Raw genomic sequence first — 22712 nt, 5'->3', positions numbered from 1 at the left:
GCTTCCCTCCATGTTTGCACTTTATGGTGAATCTTCAGTATTACTTACAAACAATTCAGAAAAAAAGAAAAACTTTCCACAACAGGAAAAAATACATTATGGCGGCTGCTAGGTGGTGTGACCACAGAAACCCTGTGCAAAGAGGCCGGGCAGTGTTGGCCGTCCTGTGCATGGTTCCGGGCCGTGGTGTCCAACCTGGGACACATGACAGGGACGGCTGCATCTCAGGCTGGCATAGATCTTTACCAACCCTCATCTTGGGGCTTTATAAAAGAAGTGAAAACTAAAGTTCTGGAAAAAAGGCAAAAATTTGCAACCTTTTGACTGAAAACTGCAGCAAAGACGTTTTTCATGATTCCATTAAAAGGGATCTCAATGTTAAAGATTAATAATCTGCACCACATATTTACATATTTTTGCCTAATTGTAACATTTCATGGGGAAAAAAAAAAATCATAGAATGCAGAGCATCACCGCTATGATAGAAAGGAGTCAGGACACGCAGAGCATCACAGCTATGATAGAACAGTGTCAGGACACGCAGAGCATCACAGCTATGATAGAACAGTGTCAGAACACGCAGAGCATCACAGCTACGATAGAACAGTGTCAGGACACGCAGAGCATCACAGCTATGATAGAACAGTGTCAAGACACGCAGAGCTTCACAGCTATGATAGAACAGTGTCAGGACACGCAGAGCATCACAGCTATGATAGAAAGGAGTCAGGACACGCAGAGAATCACAGCTATGATAGAAAGGAGTCAGGACACGCAGAGCATCACAGCTATGATAGAACAGTGTCAGGACACGCAGAGCATCACAGCTATGATAGAACGGTGTCAGGACACGCAGAGCATCACAGCTATGTTAGAACGGTGTCAGGACACCCAGAGCATCACAGCTATGTTAGAACAGTGTCAGGACACGCAGAGCATCACAGCTATGATAGAACAGTGTCAGGACACGCAGAGCATCACAGCTATGATAGAACAGTGTCAAGACACGCAGAGCTTCACAGCTATGATAGAACAGTGTCAAGACACGCAGAGCTTCACAGCTATGATAGAACAGTGTCAAGACACGCAGAGCTTCACAGCTATGATAGAACAGTGTCAGGACACGCAGAGCATCACAGCTATAGTAGAACAGTCAAGACACGCTGAGCATCACAGCTATGATAGAACAGTGTCAGGACACACAGAGCATCACAGCTATGATAGAACGGTGTCAGGACACGCAGAGCATCACAGCTATGATAGAACGGTGTCAGGACACGCAGAGCATCACAGCTATGATAGAACAGTGTCAGGACACGCAGAGCATCACAGCTATGATAGAACAGTGTCAGGACACGCAGAGCATCACAGCTATGATAGAACAGTGTCAGGACACGCAGAGCATCACAGCTATGATAGAACAGTGTCAAGACACGCAGAGCTTCACAGCTATGATAGAACAGTGTCAGGACACGCAGAGCATCACAGCTATGGTAGCACAGTCAAGACACGCTGAGCATCACAGCTATGATAGAACAGTGTCAGGACACACAGAGCATCACAGCTATGATAAAACTCCAATGTACAAGAAAAGTCTACAGCGACCACATGAAATATGATTCTTAAAACTTGACGTTTATTTGATCATCGTTAAAAAGCCCAGATATGCAGATATGGGCAATCCCAGTGCAAGGAAAATTCTACATGTTTCAACCTACACGGTCTTAATGAATCCATGATTAAGACCATGTAGGTTGAAACGTAAGATTTTCCTTGCACTGGGATTGCCCATATCTGTACTTTTTAATATGATGATCAAATAAACGTTAAGTTTTAAGAATCATATTTCATGTGGTCGCTGGAGTCAACTTTTCTTGTACATTGGATTTCCATACCACAGGGACCAGGACGGCCCCGTGCGCCAATGCCCAGCCAAGGAACCTGGACATAATGGGGGGAGCTGAACTTTTTCCTTTTTATATACAGTTAGGTCCATATATATTTGGACAGAGACAACATTTTTCTAATTTTGGTTCTCGCCATTACCACAATGAATTTTAAACAAAACAATTCAGATGCAGTTGAAGTTCAGACTTCCAGGCCTTTTATCTGCTTAATTGAGAATGACATAACGAAGGGATTGCCCACACCTGTCCATGAAATAGCCTTGGAGTCAATTGTCCAATTACTTTTGGTCCCTTTAAAAACAGGGTGGCACATGTTAAGGAGCTGAAACTCCTAAACCCTTCATCCAATTTTAATGTGGATACCCTCAAATGAAAGATGAAAGTCTGAACTTCAACTGCATCTGAATTGTTTTGCTCAAAATTCATTGTGGTAATGTCTAGAACCAAAATTAGAAAAATGTTGTCTCTGTCCAAATATATATGGACCTAACTGTATTCCTGTATATTGTATAACTGTGATAGAACAGTGTCAGGACATGCAGAGCATTACAGCAATGGTAGAACGGTGTCAGGACCCGCAAAGCATTACAGCTATGGTAGAACGGTGTCAGGACCCGCAAAGCATTACAGCTATGATAGAAAGGTGGCAGGACCCGCAGAGCATCACAGCTATGATAGAAAGGTGGCAGGACCCACAAAGCATCACAGCTATGATAGAAAAGAGTCGGGACCGCAGATCATCGCAGCTATGATAGGAGTCTGGACACGCAGAGCATCACAGCTATGATAGAAAGGTGTCAGGACACGCAGAGCATCGCAGCTATGATAGGTGTCTGGACAAGCAGAGCATCGCAGCTATGATAGAAAGTCAGGACGCGCAGAGCATCGCAGCTATGATAGGAGTCAGGACATGCAGAACATCGCAGCTATGAGAGAAAGGATTATAGCCAACAAAAGAATTCCCATGTTCAAGAAAAATCAATCATTATTAGAGTATACAAATAAACAACAGTATATGTTAAAAACAATTTAATGGAGTTAAGCTGCAGCGATTACAAGTAAGAATTTTTATGTTAGTCCTAGAAAGTGTAAATCAATGTAAGGCCGGTTTCACATTTGCGCTTCAGGGCGCAGCGACGGCCTGCGCACGGCCGCAGCTAAGCCCCACCCCCTGCCGCGCCTCCACCGGTAGCTCCGCCTCCGGGCGCATGACGCTGCATGCGTCATGCGTCCCCTGTCTTTATCACTGAGGACAAAGGCCGTGTGCAGTATGCGTTTGGCGGCGCCTACGTCCTTTTGATGGTGCGCCGAGCGCAACCAAATTGCCACAGGTTGCGTTTGGCACTGGTCGGCGCACCGTCAAAAGGACACAGGCGCCGCAAAAACTCATACTGCGCACGGCCTGCGTCCTCAGTGATAAAGATAGGGGACACATGACGCATGCAGCGTCATGTGCCCGGAGGCGGAGCTACCGGCGGCCGTGCGCAGGCCGTCGCTGCACCCTGAAGCGCAAAAGTGAAACCGGCCTAACATGTTTATTTTTATCTCACTTATATAGCACCATTCATTCCACAGCACTTAACAGATATTACCGGCACTGTCCCCATTGGGGTTCACAATCTACATTCCCTATCAGTATGTCTTTGGATTATGGAAGGAAACCCACTCGAACACAGGGAGAACATACCATCTCCTGGCAGATGTCCTTTGTGGGATTTGAACCCAAGACCCCAGCGCTGCAGTGCTAACTACTGAGCCACCATGCTGCCATATAATGCCAATAATAGATGACCCATATGGACAAAAATCAGTCAGAAAAATACTGAAACATGATATTACCTTGAACAGATCATATAATGTCTCCACCTAGAGATCAAACATGTACATGACACCTCATGGTTTCACAATATTTTAGTCTACAAGAGTCCATATAGTTGCTCCGAAGATATAAGAATGTTCCGTTATATAGTAGATTATAAAGTGCAAGTGCTGAAATTATTAGGAGCATGGTCCTGCTCAGGTTAGTAAATACAGAAACAGACCTATGATAGAAAGGTGCCAGGACACGCAGAGCATCACAGCTATGACAGAAAGGAGTCAAGGCACACAGAGCATCGCAGCTAAGATAGAAAGGAGTCAAGGCACGCAGAGCATCGCAGCTATGATAGAAAGGAGTCAAGGCACGAAGAGCATCGCAGCTATGATAGAAAGAAGTCGGCACGCAGAGCATCACAGCTATGATAGAAAAGAGTCAAGGCACGAAGAGCATCGCAGCTATATTAGAAAGGAGGACATGCAGAGCATCGCAGCTATGATAGAAAGGTGTCGGGACACGCAGAGCATCATAGCTATGATAGAAAGGTGTCGGGACACGCAGAGCATCACAGCTATGATAGAAAGAAGTCAGGACATGCAGAGCATCACAGCTATGATAGAAAGGTGTCAGGATATGCAGAGCATCGCAGCTATGATAGGTGTCAGGACACACAGCATCGCAGTTATGATAGAAAGGTTAAACAAAAATATCCCCCAATCATGGGAACCAAAATTTATAGCACAACTCAAAATTCAACATAACATACCAAATTCCCTTTATCAAGACAATTATGCAAGAACTAGGGATTCGAAGAGTTTTTGCAAAAACCAAATAAATTTTATTACAAAAGAATTAAAAAACAGCATCATTGCTAATGCAGGCACACACAGGCATAAGTAACAACAACTACACCTTAACACATGTAAACAATGAATAAAAAATCTTATTGTGGCACAAAAATAAAAAATCCCCTATTTAATATTATAACCTACTATAGGCAATTTTAACAATAAATGAAAGACGGGATGAAATGTACTAGTGCTAAATAAAGTGCATCACATGCTCTGCTACATATGTAGCTCGCTAATTAACAAAATTTGCATAAGTAAAGAGTGCACACAATAGATGTAAAGGCATAAATGCCGTAAACAGAAAGTGCACAACATAGTGGGGATTACCCACCATCAAAAGCATAACGCCTCCTGAAGAAGCTACGGCGTAACGCGCGTAGGGGCGGCAGGCTGGGTCAGCACTCTCCGTTACTTCGTGTAAGTTACTTTAGCACCTTAAATTATCTGACTTTTTCAATGCACTTTATGCTTTTGATGGTGGGTAATCCCCTGTCTTTCATTTATTGTTAAAATTGCCTAGAGTAGGTTATAATATTAAATAGGCGATTTTTGTGCCACAATAAGATTTTTTATTCATTGTTTACATCTGTTAAGGTGCAGTTGTTGTTACTTATGCCTGTGTATGCCTGCATTAGCAATGATACTCTGTTTTTTAATTCTTTTGTAATAAAATTTATTTGGTTTTTGCAAAAACTCTTTGAATCCCTAGTTCTTGCATAATTGTCTTGATAAAGGGAATTTGGTATATTATGATAGAAAGGTGTCAGGACATGCAGAGCATCACAGCTATGTTAGAAAGGAGTCAGGACACGCAGAGCATCACAGCTATGTTAGAAAGGAGTCAGGACATGCAGAGCATCGCAGCTATGATAGAAAGGTGTCAGGACATGCAGAGCATCGCAGCCATGATAGAAAGGTGTCAGGACATGCAGAGCATCGCAGCTATGATAGAATGGAGTCAGGACATGCAAAGCATCGCAGCTATGTTAGAAAGGAGTCAGGACACGCAGAGCATCACAGCTATGTTAGAAAGGAGTCAGGACACGCAGAGCATCACAGCTATGTTAGAAAGGATTCAGGACATGCAGAGCATCGCAGCTATGATAGAAAGGTGTCAGGACATGCAGAGCATCGCAGCTATGATAGAAAGGTGTCAGGACATGCAAAGCATCGCAGCTATGATAGAAAGGAGTCAGGACATGCAGAGCTTCACAGCTATGATAGAAAGGAGTCAGGACACGCAGAGCTTCACAGCTATGATAGAATGGTGTCAGGACATGCAGAGCATCGCAGCTATGATTGAAAGGTGTCAGGACATGCAGAGCATCACAGCTATGATAGAAAGGTGTCAGGACATGCAGAGCATCACAGCTATGATAGAATGGAGTCAGGACATGCAAAGCATCGCAGCTATGATAGAAAGGTGTCAGGACATGCAGAGCATCGCAGCTATGATAGAAAGGTGTCAGGACATGCAGAGCATCACAGCTATGATAGAAATGTGTCAGGACATGCAGAGCATCGCAGCTATGATAGAAAGGTGTCAGGACATGCAGAGCATCGCAGCTATGATAGAAAGGAGTCAGGACATGCAGAGCATCGCAGCTATGATAGGAGTCAGGACATTCAGAGCATCGCATCTATGATAGAATGGAGTCAGGACATGCAAAGCATCGCAGCTATGATAGAAAGGTGTCAGGACATGCAGAGCATCGCAGCTATGATAGAAAGGTGTCAGGACATGCAGAGCATCGCAGCTATGATAGAAAGGAGTCAGGACATGCAGAGCATCGCATCTATGATAGAACAGTGTCAGGACACACAGAGTATCACAGCTATGATAGGATAAAACCTAAAAGAGACAAAATGAGCAAAAACTGCTGTAACTAAATAAGTAAAAAGCAAAAGTGCATCTAAATAATAGAGTTCTTAGTAATACTGTGTTTGATAAAAAATAGCATAAAAGCCGTCCCACTGTCGACAAGGTGACTCTGATCGGAGCGCTCCTACACTGTCTAATATTAAAAACCTTACCATGTGTCAGAGTTGACCTCAGTGTGTGAATTCTGTGTTATTGAAACCCCTACTAGAGGCAGAAGACAAAATTATTAAAGGGTCGTTGGACTTATTCTGCCTGGCATGGAAAGTTATTTAACTTTGCATTTCACTGTATGAGGGTGATTTGTCTTAATTTTCATGTAAAATAAAATTTCACATTAGCGGCTTCCGCCCGGCTTTCCCCCGTCTATTTGGTGCCTGCAGCTTCACTGACATCTGTATGTACTCATTGGAGTACGGAAGATGAGCTGGGGAAGGATAGAAGAATATGCAGAGATACTTCATCCGCCTCCTGGAGAATCTTGGAAAGTTGCCCATAGAACAAGTGTAAGAAGGAGCGCACTTCAGACCGGAGGGAAGGAGCAACTTCTGGAGAAGAGAGGAGAGTGCAGATATCTCCTCCATGATCATCTGGAAGAGGCCCGGACTTTTTTTTTCTGTTTTATGAGTTAGACATCTGAAAAGAGATAGAGAAGAAACAGCTAATCCCAGGTAAAGACCTCTAAGCTTAAAGGGGTTCTTCTCAACCTTTGGGGACACATTTTTTCTGCATAAATGCATGCATTTGGGGCTAGAGAGAATTTTTGCATTTGGGTTGCATTAATAATTCGGCCCCATTTCTCATTTACAGGCTCTTAGTTTCTCTGCACATTTAACTTTGTTGTGGTCTCTGGTTATAAATCTTAGAAAAAAGTTACAAAGTTACAAACTCTCCATTAGAACATCAGAAAGAGCTCACTGATGTAGTCTCAGTTAACTCATTCTACAGCCAGCAATGGTTAGTGCAGCACAAGGAATATAGAAAGCAAATGGAGCAACATTTTTAATGAAAAGAAAAATATTTTTTAGAGTAAATTGTATTTCCGTAAAAATAAAAAACGAGTATGAGTGTCCGTACAGGGTGCTGAAAGTGCACCAATGGGGCAGCGTAATCCAGCCCCAGGCTCTCTGTACCTGACGGCATCGATATACAGCCGTGGAGCAGGTGGGCTCGCCGAATCTTGGGAAAGACGCACCTGACTTACTATTGGAATATAAGTCTGCACAGAGTAGGACGATGATCTCTATTGTATCACGGCAGGACGGATGTCAGTAACTCTGCCGTCTCCTACCCAACACTTGGCCTTGTTCGCAGGACAGCAAAGAACCGGTTATACGGTACTGAGGGGCGCAGGAGCCCGACGTGCTGAGGACACGTCTTCTATCCAGAGAAGAAGGGAAAGTACAGGGTCTGAGGCTTCCCCATTCCATTATATGTGGATTTATTTATTTTTGTATTTTGCTTAATTGATGTCAATGGTTTCACTGCTTGTTTTCTATCAGGCAACTGAAAAAAAAATGTTAAATGGAAGCTAGCATCAAAAACTTGCTTAAATCACACTTTTTTACCAGTTTCCTTATCACCATTCACAATCACATTATAACACCTCTATATACAGTCGATAACACAGGATCCACCATTCACAATAGGTGATGTCACAGCTCACCTCCTGTACAATGACTGATAACACCTCTATATACAGTCGATAACACAGGATCCACCATTCACAATAGGTGATGTCACAGCTCACCTCCTGTACAATGACTGATAACACCTCTATATACAGTAGATAACACAAGATCCACCATTCACTATAGGTGGTGTCACAGCTCACCTCCTCCTGTACAATGACTGATAACACCTCTATATACAGTAGATAACACAAGATCCACCATTCACTATAGGTGGTGTCACAGCTCACCTCCTCCTGTACAATGACTGGTAACACCTCTATATACAGCAGAGAACACAGGATCCACCATTCACTATAGGTGGTGTCACAGCTCACCTCTTCCTGTACAATGACTGATAAGGGGGCATTCTCTTCGTTTGGAGGAAAGACAATTTCTGCACCAGCATAGAAGAGGGTTCTTCACGGTAAGAGCAGTGAGGCTCTGGAATTCTCTTCCTGAGGAAGTGGTGATGGCCAACTCACTGAATGAATGTAAGAAAGGAATGGAGGCTTTTCTTGTGAGTAACAGTATAGAAGGTTACGAATAACAGAATATTATAGGTAGATGGTTGACCCAGCTTAGGGGAGGGAATTTTTTTCCCTATGGAGAAAATTGGCTTCTACTCTGTGGGTTTTTTGCCTTCCCCAGGATCAACAGCTGCACTAAAAATAGGCTGAACTAGATGGACATAAGGTCTTCCTTCAGCCTTCAAAACTATGTACTATGTTACTATGTTACCTCTATATACAGTAGAGAACACAAGATCCACCATTCACTATAGGTGGTGTCACAGCTCACCTCCTCCTGTACAATGACTGGTAACACCTCTATATACAGTAGAGAACACAAGATCCACCATTCACTATAGGTGATGTCACAGCTCACCTCCTCCTGTACAATGACTGGTAACACCTCTATATGCAGAAGATAACACAGGATCCACCATTCACTATAGGTGATGTCACAGGTCACCTCCTCCCCTCCTGTACAATGACTGGTAACACCTCTATATGCAGAAGATAACACAGGATCCACCATTCACCCTAGGCCATTTTCTGACAATCGCTTCCATTTTTTAAAGATGAGTTAATCCGGTGACACATTTTGTCATTCTGGAATCTTCCTGCCACCCATGATATGATTTGGATCAGATCTTGCGCCATTACCAGGTTCTTGTGGATTGGGGAGAATCTGGACTGCACTTTATGGGACATTTGGTCAATAATGGGAAAGTCCGGGGGGCTTTACAGCATACAGTCGGGGTCTGCTCTTGTACCCTGTGCTCCTCGTGCTGTGTGTGACGCCTGTATTGTAGGTGTATACATATATTTATGTGTTTCAGACCAGTATGGCTTCTACAAGGTTCATGCGAGCAATTCGGGTCTCAGAGTTTGGGAAACCGGAGGTTCTGAAGCTCCATACAGACGTCCCAGTGCCTTCACTGGGAGAGAACCAGGTACACATGTTTGCATAGAGCAAAGCTGCAGTTTAGAGAATGGTGGAGAATTGCTTAAAATGCAAGTCCACTCATGAAATAGAAATTTAAACTCTTCAAAACTGGCGCACACAATTCAAGAATATTGTGCAAAAGCAAAAAATGCTCCTTTGCCCTTTAAAATGTCCTGCGATTTCAATGTGCAGGTTCTGCTAAAATGTCGCAAAATGTTTGGTGAACAAAAAAATTCAGAAGATCACTCCAGAGGAAAATGGGATTCACAATGGCGCAAAAATGTTGGGAATTCTTAAAAAGTTGCACTTGATGAATCGGCTGCAAATATCTGGAAACCCAAAAGCACGCAAACACCAAGAACATAGCAAAAAGCAGGCAAAAACATAAAAGCCAAAGGTGCAAATGAAAAGAACGTGGCACAAAAACACCAAAAACTGTAGAAAAAAAGGCGAGAATGTACTAATCGATCAGACTTTTTGCTTTGTATCTTTTTTCCCGTCTTTCATTAAAGGTTCTGATCCGAGTGCTCGCATGCGGAATTAACCCAGTGGAGACCGATATCAGATCTGGCAGCTTTGAATGGAAGCCGAGCTTACCCTACACCCCCGGGTCTGACACCTCGGGGCTGGTGGTGGATGTTGGCACGAAGGTGACGGCATTTAAGGTAATTGAAGTGTTTTTCTATGCCTTTTTTATGCTTATTTGGCCATTTGGTGGCGCTATTAGTTATGTTTTCTATATTTCCTATAGTGGAACTGAATAAACTTTCCGCTGAATCATTTATGGAGATTTCCATCGGGGCATTCGTCATACAAGTGTCGCCATATTTAATGCGCTAAGTCATAGCAGCGCGACTATTCCTGTAGTGATACTGATGGTGATGATCTTTATGACGGCGGGTCAACTTCACTACACAGGCGTTCCACAATTATATAGTGGGCACCTCGCCAGACGATAATGTCAGCACTGAATATGAGACGCTATATATTACCGCCATGTAGTGCCCATATAGTGTTAGACACCAGTCCTGCAGATCTCTCTGATTGCAGTCTTTAGTGTTTCCTTTCTTCTCCTCCTGACCCAGACCTCCATGACAACTTCTCCCAGCACCGTCTCGTCGGCAGAGTTTCTCGCACCTATGCCCCTAAAAACTATACTTCAGAAATTGTGATGTCATTACTGTAATTACTTCCCAACATCTAATGCCAAACAGACAACATCCTGAAAACGATAATGCCATATAGATAGCGCCTCAAAAATAATCCTGCCATACAGTGCCCCGTATTAATCCCCAATAGTGTATCGTAATAGTGCCATATTATGTGGCGTTCACCCTTGTGCCCCTTGGTGCCTACTAGAAAGGACTCCTGCAATCAGCACTTTCTATGAGCATTACGTCCCTTTAATTACACAGGTCTGCCATGGGAAAGTAGTTTGAAAAGTAAGAGGTGATCTTTATATACCTCCGATACTCCGTAAAAGTATCAAAAAAATTCCATCACGTGCAGTTTTTTCACAAACACGGACCCCATATAGGTTTTTTCTTGTAACGTACTTTGGCCCCTTTGTGTGACCTTTGGTGGATGATTCTGGAGTCATTACATTGGTTAGAAATTAATTGGCACTGTGCTGCGATTGGCTGCTGTGAACAGAGAAGATTTCCTTAACCCGGCTCCCAAATAGTGTGGTGGTGTCCATAGCATCCAATCAGAGCACAGCTTGCATTGAACCTCAGCAGTATAAGAAATGAAAGCTGCGTTGTGATTGGTTGTTATAGGCAGCAAAGACAGATTTTTTTTTTAGTTACAGTCACTTGTAGGAAAGCTAGGAGAATTTAGACTTTATTCTCGAGAAACTTAACTACGTGGATCAAGGGTGGTCAATATTTGGTGATCGGAAAGCTCTCTCTTTACTCCTTGGGCAGCAAGGAAGATACATGAAGTAGCCATGGTTATTGTGTGAATGGGACGGCCGGGATAGGACTCATCACTGGAGCCAAAAAAGTTGGCCAACGAAGACATGTTTGCAACCTGGACTCAAGAACATAGTTGCGGAAAGTTTAGTTGACCCCACTGAAGTTCTGCCACCGCTCCACATTAGGCTTGGACTGATGAAGCTGTTTGTGAAATGTCTACCGATAGAAGGAGAGACTATTAAGTACCTGTGTATCAAGTTTCAGGAACTGTCTGAAGCAAAACTGAAGGCAGGCATTTTTGTGGGTCCAGATATTCAGAAACTCATGAAGGACGACGTGTTTGAAACAAAAATGAAAGCTGTTGAGAAAAAGGCTTGGGATTCTTTTAAGAGATTGTGCAGAAATTGCTAAGTGACAACAAAGATCCATTAATTCCATGGTGGAGAACATGCTGAAAAGTTTCAGAGCCTACGGTTGTCTGATGAGTCTGAAGTTACCTTTTTGTACATTCCCATTTGATGACTTTCCTGAAAACTTCGGAGCTGTTAGCAAAGAGCAAGGACAAAGATTTCACCAGGATATCAAGGAGATGGAACGACGACATCAAGGAGATGGAACGACTACATCAAAAAGATGGAACAAAGATATCAAGGTGATGGAACGATGTTTTTTTAAAATCAGGGCATAAGGAAACATAAGAATCAGCCATTGGATTTGAAACCATTTTCATAAACCCAAATCTTGCATACCTGTGCTAGTTCAGTTACATTTGGCATACGGTTGTGGCTGTAGGTGCCACAGCCACAACCATATGCCAAATGTAACTGATTCTGCAGCTTTGTGTAGGCACAGCCACAACCGTATGCCAAATGTAACTGATTCTGCAGCTTTGTGTAGGCACAGCCACAACCGTATGCCAAATGTAACTGATTCTGCAGCTTTGTGCCAGTTTCTTGATTAGGACTGAGCCTCAGAACCAGGCACAGCAGGCCGTGCATTGTACAATGTTATCAGCGTTGTTCAGGATGCTCTTTTATTTTTATTATAATTTTTTATTTTAAACCTTGTACACAAAGGAGATCGTGTGTTCACCACTGGAACAATCACAGGAGGATATGCAGAGTACGCAGTCGCTTTCGAAGATACGGTCTACCCACTTCCCGAGCAGCTGAACTTCAAGCAAGGAGCGGCCATTGCTATTCCATACTTCACTGCCTACAGGGCTCTATTCCAAAAGTAAGTGCCATAGGCGTCTGCACGGATTGGCCACACTAAGGGTAGAAAGGACTCTACAGGATCGTGACCAGCAAACAACACTCTGAACAGGTTGCAATGCACATCACAACCACTGGGCGGGCGTATACAGACACGTATAGCATAAATATCTCCCGACATTGCTGCTTGAATAAGAATATTATTATGTGGAGACACGGGGGGGCGGCAGGCGCCCCAGTCCGCTAGCCGAAACCGCATGGACCAGGGAACGTCACGCCGAACACCCGCTCTCCTTTTATCGTGGGCATAACGCTACTCAGATAGCTCAGGGTGAGGGTACAACAGTGTGGCAATGCTTTATTGAACCACAAAACAGGCAGATAACACATTGGACAGTCCCAGCAAAATACCCCAAGATGGTGCACATTACAGAGTCTCACCCTTCCGCTGACTCGCCGGGATAATGGCAGCTGTTACTTCAGAGCTTCCAGGGCTGACAACCCCACCTGTGGCACACACACAGAGAGGAGGTAACGACAAGCTTTGGAAGATGACAGTCCATTGATGTACAAGGCCAGGTGACCTGAGGGTCACAACCTGACTTCTCCAAACATCTCCATGGAGCCAAGGCGACCAGCGGGTCCCAATCCTGTTTTTCTCCAAACATATCCATGGTTCAGAGATCAGATCAGCAATGGAGCAGATCTGTATTCTTCCAGCAGGGGCCGAAGTCCCCTAGGTTGTTTCCTGTAGAATGATAGATCTATGTCCCTCATGATGGAGCCATGATGAATTGGCAGCAGTCCTGTAGGGTCCCCTGGATGGTTGGATGTCTTGGCAGAATCTCTGGCTGTCTCTCAGTCTCTGTATACAGAGGCATGTAACCTATTTTTATACTTAACATGTGTCCTTCATTCAGTATTGACATAAAGGGTAAGAATGGAGATAAGATCAAGTAGCATTACTTGATTATTCCATCTATTTGCCTAGTTTTTCCTCCTGTTTTCCAAGTCACCAAACTATCTGGCTTAACACAATGCATAATTAGCATATCAGTAAACATCACTAGTCATTAAGGATAAGAGCACAATATGTTGTATGAAATGTCAATATTACAGGCTTACACAAGCAAAAGTCTGCTATCTTGACCAACACATAAATTCAAAAGTCAACATACAGATAACAGTCTATTCTTCTTGGTTTGCTAAAAATAGTTGTCTGGTTATTTAAGATACAATGTTGTGTTTCCACATTATTTGTTTTTATTTAGCCTCTTAATGACCAGTCTTTTTCAAGCCCAAATGACCAAGCATTTTTTTTTCCCTGTCAAGTCCTAATTTCATATTCATATTTTTTCACCATTTTAGCCATATGGGGCTTGTTTTTTTTTTGCTTTCTTTTTTGCAATTTTTCTCTAACAAAGCCATTTACTTTTTTTAAAGGAGGGGTATGAAAAAAAGCGGCAGATGTGCCATTGTATTTTTGGGGTTTTCTTTTTGTAGCATTCAATGTTTTGGTTTAATGACATGATACATTTATTCTTTGGGTCGATAGAAGGGCAGCGAGGCCAATATATATATTATTTTATTTGTTTATTGTTTTAAATTATTGAAACTTTTGAACAATAAAAGAAAAGTTGTGTTTGTGTCGCCTCAAGGCCTGTAACTCTGAAGAGTCATAAACACAATGTTGTTTTTTTGCGGGATGAGTAGTTCATTTCTAATCTTCTGTAGGATACGGATGAACAATCAATAAGGGCAAATGTGACATCGGTTCTTTTAGTTTTTACTTTCCGGTGTTCACGGTGCAGGATAATTACCGTAATTCAATTGTTAAAAATTTAGGCTGTTACAAATGCGGTGATACCGATACATCGTTTTTTGTTTTGCTTCTTGTTCTTTTTTTAATTGTTTTGTAACACTTTTTTTTTTAACTTTGGACTTTTTGTCATAAGACTTGATTAAAATTTTATTTTCAACATTTATTAATCCCACAAGTAGACTTGTACATGGACCTTTGATCGCTTGCATAACGCAGTGCGTTTCTTCTGGCAATATATACCTCACAGGCCTCCTATTAGGGCTGAATCAGCCCTGAGCCCCGTAGATGTTGTGGTCATTATCGACTTAGCATCTAAGCCTTAGATTCTAAGGCATCTTTCTCTTTTGTTACATAGGACACACGGCAAACCCGGGGAGGTGGTCCTCGTACACGGCGCCAGTGGCGGAGTGAGTAATATGACCTTGTAGCCTGTGATAAGAGGGCATCTTGCTGTGATAATAGCTCATTTTAGGGCCTATAAAATGCATCCAGGTAGCGGCAATCAGTGATCGTCTGCAGCGGTCACATGGGACAAGCTGTCGCTGCAGGAGAACGGAGGCATACAAAGACCAACAGACGAGCAGAGGAGAAACATACGGGGAAAAAAATGTGAAAATTTGTGTTTTTTTTTGTTTCTCCAGGACTTGCAGAAAAAGTGTAAGTTTGCTGCGGATTTTCAGCTTTTGGCATTGAACAATAAAATCTGTAACAAATCCACAATAAGAATCCATATTGCCGGACCGAATACACATTGAAAATCCTTAGGTCGTGTTCCCATGTAGAAAAAACCCTGCATCTTTTATTGTGCCGAAAATTTGCTGCATTTAACAGTTGAATTAAAGTCGATGTGATGAAAACTCCGGCGCCTGGACATTATTTTGGTGTTTTATTCCCTGTAGACATTCAGGAGTCTGTTAAAAACACAAAATGTCAATTGTTTTTTTCACAATGATTCTAAAAAAATGCCGTATCTAATGTGCACTAAGGTCGTGTGTGTACAAGACGCATTTTTATTCCTGTGACGTTTTTTATTTTATTTTCAGGGGGTTTTTTTAGAAACGGTTTTGGGTGCCAGAATTTTTTTTTTTACTTCAGTTTATTGTATAGCCAAGCAGGCTATCACAGGGTTAAGTCTGTTAGTAAAAAATGTAAAAACAAAAACTGTAAAAAATATAAAACTCGACATCACCCCAGTTTCCATAAGCCAAACAGAGAAATCTATAAAATAAAAGAAGGTAACATATTTAGTACCGCCACATAGGTGAGACTGTGCCCACCCAGGATGAGGGTGATAACTAAACCTTGTACCCCCCAGACTGTAACCATTAAGCTCGTTCACTACATAAAGTGACTGCAACCACAAAGACGACGGCGCCTCTACGGTAGAGAGGGAAATGATAAAAACCAAGTATCTCCGTGGGTCAATCAGTGAACAGTCAGCCTTGATGTTGGCGTGGTCCGCGCTGCTCCGCTTACCTCTCCTCTCCCCTATAGGTGGGAATAGCGGCTTGTTAGATCGGCAGAGCCCATGGATTCAAGGTATTCGGGACCGCCGGCAGCCCCGAGGGGTTAAATCTGGTTTTACAAAATGGAGCCCACAAGGTGTTCAACCACAGGGAGAAGGATTACATCGAGAAGATCCGGGTCAGTGTCCGCATTGTGACCGCCATATACTCTAATGTTAGACGTACATTATACTATCCCCCCGGTGTAAGTGATGTCCGGGAACATAATGTCCCTATTTATTAAAGAATGTATTGTGCTTTCTAATATGTAGGAGGCTGCTGGAGAAGAAGGGGTTAATGTCATCCTGGAGATGTTGTCCAATGTGAACCTGAGCAATGACCTGAAACTCCTCTCATCCGGCGGCCGAGTGATGGTGAGTGTCTGTATCCTGTCTGTACACTGGTCCCCTCCGTCATTTCTCTCCCTCCATACGGCTTTTTCTCCTATAAGGTCAGGGTCACACTTGCAAGAAACTCGCACGAGTCTCGCGTCTCAATATCCGGCAGTGCCGCCGGCACTCGGGACCGGAGCGCTCAGCTGCATAGAAATACATGCAGCCGAAGACTCTGGTCCCGAGTGCCGGTGGCAGTGCCGGGTATTGAGACGCGAGACTCGTGCGAGTTTCTCGCAAGTGTGACCCTGGCCTTAAGGGTTTTCTAGGTTATCGATGGCACATGTTTAGGATCCATTGTCTATACCACATTAGTGAGGGTCCAGCACCCCCCACTGATTAGCAACTTCCAGGTCCTGTGTGCCCGCAGTATACAGTGTACGGAGCTGTGCCAGCGCCGCTCTGTGCACGGTGTAGTGGCCGTTCTTAGTACTGCAGCTCAGAACACATTTACTTCTATAGGAGCTAAGCTGCAGTACCGAGAACAGCCACTAGATGGTGTACGGTGCTGTTCAGGAAATGCCCCAATCATACCGGCACAAAGCAGAAAAGAACTAGAGGATCAAAGGGAAACTGTAATTACAGCAGTATGTTCCTGAAGACATGTATTTGAGAAATAAAGGGTGTAACGCTGCTGGCCTGGGGGACAAAATGCTTGCATCAGTGCTGTGTGTGATGGGGACAAAATGCTTGCACCAGTGCTGAGTGTGATGGGAGCTGGCAGGTCTCCAGTGCTGTGTGATGGGAGCTGGCAGGTCTCCAGTGCTGTGTGATGGGAGCTGGCAGGTTTCCAGTGCTGTGTGATGGGAGCTGGCAGGTCTCCAGTGCTATGTGTGATGGGGGCTGGCAGGTTTCCAGTGCTGTGTGATGGGGATGGCAGGTCTCCAGTGCTGTGTGTGATGGGGGCTGGCAGGTCTCCAGTGCTGTGTGTGTGATGGGGGCTGGCAGGTCTCCAGTGCTGTGTGTGTGATGGGAGCTGGCAGGTCTCCAGTGCTGTGTGTGTGATGGGAGCTGGCAGGTCTCCAGTGCTGTGTGTGTGATGGGGGCTGGCAGGTCTCCAGTGCTGTGTGTGATGGGGGCTGGCAGGTCTCCAGTGCTGTGTGTGATGGGGGCTGGCAGGTTTCCAGTGCTGTGTGTGATGGGGGCTGGCAGGTCTCCAGTGCTGTGTGTGTGATGGGAGCTGGCAGGTCTCCAGTGCTATGTGTGATGGGGGCTGGCAGGTCTCCAGTGCTGTGTGTGATGGGAGCTGGCAGGTCTCCAGTGCTGTGTGTGATGGGAGCTGTCAGGTCTCCAGTGCTGTGTGTGTGATGGGGCTGGCAGGTCTCCAGTGCTATGTGTGATGGGGCTGGCAGGTCTCCAGTGCTGTGTGTGTGATGGGAGCTGGCAGGTCTCCAGTGCTATGTGTGATGGCTGGCAGGTTTCCAGTGCTGTGTGATGGGAGCTGGCAGGTCTCCAGTGCTGTGTGTGATGGGGGCTGGCAGGTCTCCAGTGCTGTGTGTGATGGGGGCTGGCAGGTCTCCAGTGCTGTGTGTGTGATGGGAGCTGGCAGGTCTCCAGTGCTATGTGTGATGGGAGCTGGCAGGTCTCCAGTGCTGTGTGTGTGATGGGAGCTGGCAGGTCTCCAGTGCTATGTGTGATGGGGATGGCAGGTCTCCAGTGCTGTGTGTGTGATGGGAGCTGGCAGGTCTCCAGTGCTATGTGTGATGGGGGCTGGCAGGTCTCCAGTGCTGTGTGTGATGGGAGCTGGCAGGTCTCCAGTGCTGTGTGTGATGGGAGCTGGCTGGTCTCCAGTGCTGTGTGTGTGATGGGAGCTGGCAGGTCTCCAGTGCTATGTGTGATGGCTGGCAGGTTTCCAGTGCTGTGTGATGGGAGCTGGCAGGTCTCCAGTGCTGTGTGTGATGGGGCTGGCAGGTCTCCAGTGCTGTGTGTGATGGGAGCTGGCAGGTCTCCAGTGCTGTGTGTGTGATGGGAGCTGGCAGGTCTCCAGTGCTATGTGTGATGGCTGGCAGGTTTCCAGTGCTGTGTGATGGGAGCTGGCAGGTCTCCAGTGCTGTGTGTGATGGGGCTGGCAGGTCTCCAGTGCTGTGTGTGATGGGGGCTGGCAGGTCTCCAGTGCTGTGTGTGTGATGGGAGCTGGCAGGTCTCCAGTGCTGTGTGATGGGGGCTGGCAGGTCTCCAGTGCTGTGTGTGATGGGAGCTGGCAGGTCTCCAGTGCTGTGTGTGATGGGAGCTGGCAGGTCTCCAGTGCTGTGTGATGGGGCTGGCAGGTCTCCAGTGCTGTGTGTGATGGGGGCTTGCAGGTCTCCAGTGCTGTGTGTGATGGGGGCTGGCAGGTCTCCAGTGCTGTGTGTGATGGGAGCTGGCAGGTCTCCAGTGCTGTGTGTGATGGGAGCTGGCAGGTCTCCAGTGCTGTGTGTGTGATGGGAGCTGGCAGGTCTCCAGTGCTATGTGTGATGGCTGGCAGGTTTCCAGTGCTGTGTGATGGGAGCTGGCAGGTCTCCAGTGTTGTGTGTGATGGGGCTGGCAGGTCTCCAGTGCTGTGTGTGTGATGGGAGCTGGCAGGTCTCCAGTGCTGTGTGTGTGATGGGAGCTGGCAGGTCTCCAGTGCTGTGTGATGGGGCTGGCAGGTCTCCAGTGCTGTGTGTGATGGGGGCTGGCAGGTCTCCAGTGCTGTGTGTGATGGGGGCTGGCCGGTTTCCAGTGCTGTGTGATGGGGCTGGCAGGTCTCCAGTGCTGTTTGTGTGATGGGAGCAGGCAGGTCTCCAGTGCTGTGTGTGATGGGGGCTGGCAGGTCTCCAGTGCTGTGTGTGTGATGGGAGCTGGCAGGTCTCCAGTGCTGTGTGATGGGGGCTGGCAGGTCTCCAGTGCTGTGTGTGTGATGGGAGCTGGCAGGTCTCCAGTGCTGTGTGATGGGGGCTGGCAGGTCTCCAGTGCTGTGTGTGATGGGAGCTGGCAGGTCTCCAGTGCTGTGTGTGATGGGAGCTGGCAGGTCTCCAGTGCTGTGTGTGATGGGGGCTGGCAGGTCTCCAGTGCTGTGTGTGTGATGGGGGCTGGCAGGTCTCCAGTGCTTTGTGTGTGATGGGAGCTGGCAGGTCTCCAGTGCTGTGTGTGATGGGGGCTGGCAGGTCTCCAGTGCTGTGTGTGATGGGGGCTGGCAGGTCTCCAGTGCTGTGTGTGTGATGGGGCTGGCAGGTCTCCAGTGCTGTGTGTGTGATGGGAGCTGGCAGGTCTCCAGTGCTGTGTGTGATGGGGGCTGGCAGGTCTCCAGTGCTGTGTGTGATGGGGGCTGGCTGCTCACACCAATGGCTAAGCCATGTACAGAAAGAGGGTCGCTCCCTATAGTCAACATGAAAGGAGCCAGGATCAGTAAACAGCAGCTAAACACTCCAGAAAATAAGAATTTACTGACCTCAACATTCATCTTCTCCAAAGCACAGTTCTAACAGAGCGCTGTGTTCTCTTATTCAAGATAGTTGGATGCCGAGGTCCCATCGTGATAAACCCTAGAGACACAATGATGAAGGCGTCCAGTGTCACCGGAGTTGGACTTTACCTATCCACTAAGGTAACAAGATGGAGCGATATCACAAAGTTGTATGAAATGCAGAGTGACATATATATAGAATCATAGAATCATAGAATCATAGAATCGTAGAGTTGGAAGGGACCTCCTGGGCCATCTGGTCCAACCCCCTGCTCAAAGCAGGATTCGCTAAATCATCCCAGTCAGATGTCTGTCCAGCCTCTGTTTGAAGACTTCCATTGAAGGAGAACTCACCACTTCTCGTGGCAGACTGTTCCACTCATTGATCACTCTGTCAAAAAGTTTTTTCTAATATCTAATCTGTGTCTCCTCCCATTCAGTTTCATCCCATTGCTTCTAGTCTTTCCTTGTGCAAATGAGAATAAAGTTGATCCTTCTACAATGTGACAGCCCTTTAGATATTTGTAGACAGCTATTAAGTCTCCTCTCAGTCTTCTCTTTTGCAAACTAAACATTCCCAAATCCTGCAACCTTTCCTCATAAGACAGGGTTTGCAGACCGGTCACCATTCTGGTCGCTCTTTTCTGAACTTGCTCCAGTTTGTTGATGTCTTTTTTTAAAATGTGGTGCCCAAAACTGGACACAATATTCCAGATGAGGTCTGACCAAAGAGGAGTAGAGGGAAATAATGACTTCACGTGATCTAGACTGTATGCTTCTGTTAATACATCCTAGAATTGCATTTGCCTTTTTTGCTGCTGCATCACACTGTTGACTCATATTCAGTCTGTGATCTATTAGTATACCCAAGTCTTTTTCACATGTGCTGTCACTTAGCCCTATTCCTCCCATTCTATATCTGCTTTTTTCATTTTTATTGCCCAGATGTAGTACTTTGCATTTCTCCCTGTTAAAAACCATTCTGTTAGTTGCTGCCCACTTCTCCAGTTTATTTAAATCTTTTTGAATCCTCTCTCTCTTCTCTAGTATTAGCTATCCCTCCTAGCTTTGTGTCATCAGCAAATTTAATCAGTTTACCCTCAATTCCTTCATCTAAATCGTTGATAAAGATGTTGAACAATACAGGGCCCAGGACAGAGCCCTGTGGTACCCCACTTGAGACATTCTTCCAACCGGATGTGCAGCCATTTACGACCACTCTTTGGGTCCGATCACTAAGCCAGTTATGAATCCACCTAACAGTTGCCTTGTCCATTCCATACTTAGTCATTTTTTCAATAAGGATTGTATGAGAGACTTTGTCAAATGCTTTGCTGAAGTCAAGATATACTATATCTACAGCATTTCCTTGATCCACCCAATCAGTGATTCCGTCATAGAAGGAAATTAAGTTAGTCTGACATGACTTATTAGTTACAAACCCATGCTGACTCTGTTTAGTCACTTCATTCTTATCCAGGTATTGACATACATGTTGTTTAATAATTTGTTCAAAGATCTTTTCTGGTATAGAAGTCAGACTCACCGGCCTATAGTTGCCTGGGTCCACCTTCTTCCCCTTTTTGAAGATAGGGGAAACAAGCTGAGAATGTATCTGAGATCAGGGACAGTTCACTCATCTCTTCCTGTAAATGATGTAGGTCCAGATAGTGCTGCTTCCCTGTTTCTCCCTGTAAATGTCGGTTCAAATAGTACTGCCTCACCGTCTCTCCCTTTCCATTCAGATAGTGCTGCCTCCCTGTAAATTTCATTGGCTCAGATAGTGCTGCCTGTATGTCTCTTCCTGTCCATTCAGATAGTGCTTCCTCCCTGTTTCTGGTGTTCTTCTGTAAATGTTCTCCTATTTGTTGCCTATAGAATTGTGTGCAGTAGATTGAGATGACCACAGTGACGTCAGTTATACAATTAGATTGTGGAATTGCTATTTAAACATTTTTCATATATATATAAAAAATATTTGTCAGTGTTTTTTTTATTTAAAAAAAAAAATAAATCTCACAGTTTTCACACTAGCTACTGTGCCTTTTCTAGAATTGAATCTCCTCTTCTAAGCCCCAGTGACCAGTGTGAAAATTGTGAGATTCTTTTTTTTTTTAGTTTTTATTACAGATTATGACATGGAAATATTTTTTTTTGTCAAACTTAAACAAATACATTTAACACAAAACCTCATTTAAACAATAGGTTATTTTTTGACGATGGATTCCCTTTAAGTTGGAGACAATTCAGGGCTGGATTTTTGAAAGCTTTCTCAACAGAATTCTGGAGTAAGAACTCTTAAAAGTCACAAAGTTTAAGCACAATTTGTAGCTGCTGCAAAATGTTGTGACTTTTGGCGTCTTCATGACAGTTTCCCCAGCTCCACTGAAATGGACGACGTTGGGGTGAGACGGGGACGCTCCGGGTTGGGGATGAGATGGGACCACAGCTGTGGCATTCTCTACACCAGAAATCTCACTCCAGTCCCCTTCAGATGCTCCAGATTCATGAAGAGGTGCGCACCACTGACTCCAGCACGGCGCCGTCATCATCAGGCCGGTTTTGATGAATCGGGTCCTGAGTATTAATAATAAAGATCTTGTCTGGTTTTAGGATGAATGGAAGGAGGCTGGAGCCGCGCTCCTCGCGGGCATGGAGAGCGGATGGCTGAGGCCACTGATTGGTCCAGAGTATCCACTGGAGGAAGCAGCTCAGGCCCACGAGGACATCATCCAGAGCAGCGGCGCCACCGGCAAAATGGTGCTTGTGATCTGATTGAATGAGATTATTAATCCCTGATCTGAAAACCTAATCACTTACGATTCCTGAAAACAGAGGATGAGCATGAGGAGGGGGATCAGTCA

General features: G+C 45.1%; 1 pseudogene; it reads left to right on the top strand.

The window, feature by feature from the left end:
* The first annotated feature begins 9474 nt into the window (after positions 1-9474).
* Positions 9475-22712, top strand: LOC141048892 (quinone oxidoreductase-like; annotated as a pseudogene).

The sequence above is a fragment of the Dendrobates tinctorius genome, unplaced genomic scaffold, assembly GCF_039654945.1.
Source record: "Dendrobates tinctorius isolate UK_male_01 unplaced genomic scaffold, ASM3965494v1 ptg000138l, whole genome shotgun sequence".
Classification (NCBI taxonomy): Eukaryota; Metazoa; Chordata; class Amphibia; order Anura; family Dendrobatidae; genus Dendrobates; species Dendrobates tinctorius.
Note: the sequence above shows the minus strand (reverse complement) of the source record. Positions and strands in the feature narration are given on the sequence as shown.